Genomic DNA, 5,666 nt, shown 5'->3' with positions numbered 1-5,666 from the left:
CGACCTGAGTAGCTTGTGAGGAGGACCCCTCACCTACATCAATCTCCATTTTCCTCTTCTTGCTCTTTACCACACTGCCTTCTCCTATCACTCTCAATTGGTGAAAGGGCATTGTCCGTCGGTATCAAATGATCTCCATACCATTCCTCAACCTGCGCACGCTGGCACAACTCTATAATCAATTATGGAAATATCAATGTCGAGCCACCTTGAAGCACATACTCCTTCAGCTCCTGAATGATGTAGTAACCGACATTCACTAGAATGCCATCAAGAATGCAAGCAATTATCAGGGCACTAGTATATGTGACATCAGACACATTACCACAAGGAGACACTCTGCTCGCAATGATATACAACCACATTTTTGCTTATGTCGTGAAATAACTACATTTGATGCCTATTTTCTTTTTAGCCCAAGTCACTGTTTGACCTGCAGGACAAAGCATTGAGACTAGCCAATCACCATTGTCGCATGTATCTCTTTCTTGCATTGGCTCGAGCGGATGATTTTGAATCCCATAGAAATCATTTATCTCTTTCTTGCATTGGCTCGAGCGGATGATTTTGAATCCCATAGAAATCATTTATCTCTTTAACTCCAAATTTCACAATCTTTCCCCTTATTGTAAGTTCATGGTTTTGGAAATGTGTACGCTTTAAGTTTGCATAAAATTCCCGCACCCACTCCTCGTTGGCCTTGCATTGAGTGGGGATGAAGCAGGTACATCCGCTTAAAACTAACCAGCCATGGAAATCCGGAAGGAGCTCGGCCACTTTGCCATCAACAATTCCTTTCTCAAGTTTAAGCATTTTCGTGAGGAGAATATCATAATACCGGTTTTGACAATCAGAAGACATGAATCTACTGGTATCATAGTTCAAATTTTCAGCCACTTCTTCAATTTCATGATCGAACGCAGCATTGTCATTCATGTTCGGGTCCATTTTAAGCTCAAAGTACCTTATAAAATCAAAACAAAGTTAGTCAGGCATTAGAATCATGTTGAGAAATTTAAAACAATGCAATTAGGCCAAAGATTCGAGCCAAACGGGCCCAGCAAGCCAAAGTTGCATAGCTACTATTTTTGCAAAAACTAACCAGTCACAGCACCTGCGAAAAAACCATCGCAGGTGCGGTTCCGCTTCTGCAAAAATTTCTTCGCTTCTACGAGCATTCGTAGTTGACCAAACATCGCACCTACGAAAGGGGCATCACAGGTGCGAGGCTGCATCTGCGACCCTTTTTTCGCTTCTGCGAGTGTTCATCGGGGGTTTCAAAAGCACAGCAACTGCAGAATTGTTTTTTCAATTCCAAACATTTTTTTATAAAAAATTTATGCTCAAGACTTCTAAATTAGTGCACTACATGAACATACGACTTGATTCCTCATGATTATAAGGCACATAGTAGCAAAAGTTCTTTCAGACAATTTGTCGAACATATGACAAGCACAAAGTAATTTTTGATTCTTTGAAGCAATTGGGTACTAAGATTTCCCCAATTGATTTTCATCATCAACAGCACACACAAACACACTCTCAACCAATGTCCCTCACTCTTAAAACTAACATTGATAATAAAAGGGGGGAAACGGGACTGTGCAAAAAAAACAACCATGGAAAAAAAATGAAATGAAGAAGAAAAAAAAGGAAGAAAAGAGAAGAGTAGAGATAAAGATTATACCTGAGTTGTCTTGTGCGAGGGAAATAGAGTGCACGAGCAGTGGAGATGAATGTGAGAGATGAGAGGAGTTAGATTTTGGGGAAGGAGGGTTGTGAATTTTAACAACTAAAGAACATACAGACTCTTTAAAATTACCCGATGAGTCGCATCTGTGGATTTCATACCACTTCTGCGACAATGCTTTTGCGGCATATGAATTGCTTCTGCAATATTACCACATTTGCGGTGTCCTGGGCGCTTCTGTGAAGCCGAATCTACGCAAATTTTAACGCAGGTGCAGTTGCACCAGAGTTCTGCTAGGCAGATCTGGGCAGCCACTCTTTTGGCTTGTTCCAACACCTCAAACTCCTCAATTCAACTCCAAAAAATCTGAAACTTGGCAGATTAGTCAAAAATATTATACTAAGCTATTCTAAAAAGGAAAATTTAAAAAATAAATTTTAAATTTGAAAAATGATGGGTTGCCTCCCACCAAGCACCGCATTTAACGTCGTAGCACAACGCGAGTCAACTTTACCACTTTTGTCTCCACTTGGAGGATATGAACTGGGCACCCAACTTGGAATCAAACTTGTGACCACGAGCGACATGGGGTGGTAAGTAAATGATCAAGCCAAGCGCCATTTGCTTCATTTTGCATTTCTTGGCTTTCATGTGAGGAATGTTATTTTGTGTTCTTGAATATTCAAATTGCAAGATGTATGGCTCTTGTCTTTCTTCTTTGCGCTTCCATATGGATTCACATGGCTCAATTCACATATCACCATGAAATGCTAAAATTGAAAAGTGCTTGGAATGAGATATCAACCTCCCAACTTGCAACTTTTTTCTGATTTTGACATCCTCTTTTCCCCCCGAAATAGAGTCATTTTCAACCATCTTTTCAAATACATCAATTGACTCTAATTCAAAAAAATTCTCCGGACCACTAACAAGCATGGATTCAGATGGCGGATGTTCAATTCTTGATTCCTCAAAATAAAGCTCACTTTCTTCCTCGAAGTTGGACTTTTCTTGAACTCTTTCCGCACTCTCTAGTTGGCGGGCATAATGAGCCTCAACCAATATTTTCATTTGATCTTCCAAGGTGCTGATATTCTCATCATTTTGAGTTAGTACTTGTTTCAAGTCCTCGAGTGCCAAGTTGTGCTTCTCCTCATTTTGAAGAATGGCCTCCAACATGAGCATCATCCTCTCATTTTGAGCATTTGAGAGTTCTTCTTGATTTGGATCAAGTGCCAAAGAAGGATTTTCGGCATCAACCTCTAAGAAAGGTTCTTGGCTATCATTCACTTTTGAGGCTTTTTGGACCTCTAAAGCTTCAAGCATTTCTCTCATTTGTGAGTTCAACCTTTCAAGCGCCAAATCATTTTTGAGAATATTTTTTAAAAGCTCCTCCAAGGCATTTTGCTCTTTGTTTCCTCCTTCAAGTAGGCATTCCATCATGAGCTTGAACTCTCCATTTTGACCATGCTCACTTTCTTCCACTTCCATATACCTATACTTGTCATCACAAAAAGTAGAATCATCATAGTGGGGTTCGGGGAAGGGAAGGACCAATAAGCACAACTATCCCAATGGCCATTTTAACCACCACACTTATCACATATACTCCACTCATGGGTTTGAGATTGTGCGCACAATCCGCCCCCGGGAGAATTTAAATAATTTTGCCACGAGTGTGGTCCTCCACAATAAGGACAAGGGTCATCAAAGTATGAACAACTACCATCCGACTAATTTTCATCATTTGATGCCACTTTTCAAAACTAAGAAAATAAACAATAAACAAACAAAAGAACAACAAGAAAAATAAACAAAGATAAGAAAAATAATGACACAAATATTCACAAGTTTGAACCAAAGCACGTAGCTTATTTCTCAAAACCACCTAAATACGCCAAATTTTCCCCGACAACGGCGCCAATTTTGATGACGTGCAAATCCACTACCAAAAGGTAAATGGACACGGTCGCATGCAATATAATTTATCCAACTATGAGTCGGGCTCGAATCCCACAGAGAACAATATATAGGCGATTAGGCGTGTAAGAGAATTATCACTTTTGAGAAAATATTTATAACTAACTGTGAAAATATAAACTAACCTAGAAAGCAAGTAAAATGATCAATGGCGACAAGCATGGATGCATTGAGAATTACACTCAAGTAACGATCTAATGTATTTCACGATTTTACAAATATGAGCGAGTTTATGTTAATTAGCCTCGGGTAATAATTCTTTCTTAGCTTCTTCCGAAGACTAACAAGACTTCCTAATTGAATTATCCCTAAAACAATTAAGAGATTAAGCACACCCGAATATGGCTACAAGTAAATCAATACTATCCCTAGGTAGAATCTATAAAGTGAGGGTGAACGCCTCAAGTTCTTGTTAATTAATCTTTCGCAACCCCAAATTATCTTTCACAAAATTAATTCGAAGTGAATGGGTGAGTCCTAGGATTGGCTAATCCCTTTGGAAATATTAAAGAATAAGAATAATTAAAGAACAATAACTCACGTCAATATAAATATAATTTCAATACAAAAGCACAATAAGATATTTAATCCACACTGTAAATATGAATATTCCCATAAATAAGATTCAAGTGCTGGAAAAAAATACTACACACTTAGACATTCAATACAAAGAAAGAAAATGAAGAAATGAACATAAATGGGTAATAAATTCTCAACGAAAAGCTTCAAATCTTCAAGACTCAAGTGTGTGTGCAAGAACCCTAGCTCCAAAACTTTTGTTCTCTAATCAAGAGACTGAAAAATAAGCTAAAGATCTGCCAAAGATGTGTTTCCAGTAAGCTAGGTCGTGTATTTGTGGGTTTGGAATGGAGAAAATGTGAACTGCCAAGTCTGTCCAGAGCTGGAGCATGTTGACCGCACCTGCGGAAATAATCATCACAGATGCGACTCTGCAAAATCGGACTTTCATTCACAGATGCAAAACTGGTGGAGAATCGCCTTCTCCGTAAATGCGGAACATGTCGCCGCAGAAGCGGCTCTACAAATGCGGATTATAAACCGCAGATGCGATCCCAGTGGAAGGTTGTTATTTTTCGCATATGCGGACCTCTACTCGCAGAGGCGAGCTCGCAAAATCGAACAGTGTTCCGCAGATGCAAAATCACTGAAGAATTTTGCACTACTTGAAATCTCTTTTGCTTAATTCCACTTCATTTGATTTCAATTCTCTTCAAGACTCATTGTACCTGAAAATCTAATAATGCACACCATAAATTACCTTATTTTATAATTAAAGGACACAAAAACTAAAGAAAAGAAACTAAAATAAATGGTAAAATCACCACTCATCAGTTGGTACATGGTATTGGAGGAGGCCCTTGTTACAGGCGAGATGTTGCCAAAATTTACATTAACAAGCTACTAGTTTAAGTTGCGAACTTAGCCTTTACTCAGCACTGATTTTGAATCTCCTTATGCTATGATAGATTGAGTTGAGTTGTTTGAAGAATTGCTTGGAAGGTATTAAGGACTCAACGGGGTTAAGGTATGTCAAGGGTAAAACTTTCCTTCATTTTGGCATGATCCTGTAACTACATGTGTTTGATAAAAAGACATAAAGAGAAGTTCGTGTTCCTTAATTTATGTACATTATCTTAGTCTCATAAGTTACAGAATTCTCCCTTATCGGGACTTTATATTCAGTTAAGTATTATTTTCTTCCATTCAAGAGAGGAGAGGTGTGTGTGTGTGTGTGTGTGTGTGTGTATATATATATATATATATATATATATATATATATATATATATATATATATATATACACACACACACACACACACACACACACACACACACACACACACACACCATCGAGCTATAATCGATGGGCAGGCGCCTATTGGGCAACCTCTGATCAGATGGTAAATTATATACCAAGCCTACAGTGGCCGAGCGCCTATGAGCTAGCCCAGAATAGCCGAGATACAGAGCCTAG

This window comes from Nicotiana tabacum, chromosome 12, assembly GCF_000715075.1.
Source record: "Nicotiana tabacum cultivar K326 chromosome 12, ASM71507v2, whole genome shotgun sequence".
Classification (NCBI taxonomy): domain Eukaryota; kingdom Viridiplantae; phylum Streptophyta; class Magnoliopsida; order Solanales; family Solanaceae; genus Nicotiana; species Nicotiana tabacum.
The sequence above is the reverse complement of the archived record's forward strand: the minus strand, read 5'-3'. Positions refer to the sequence as shown.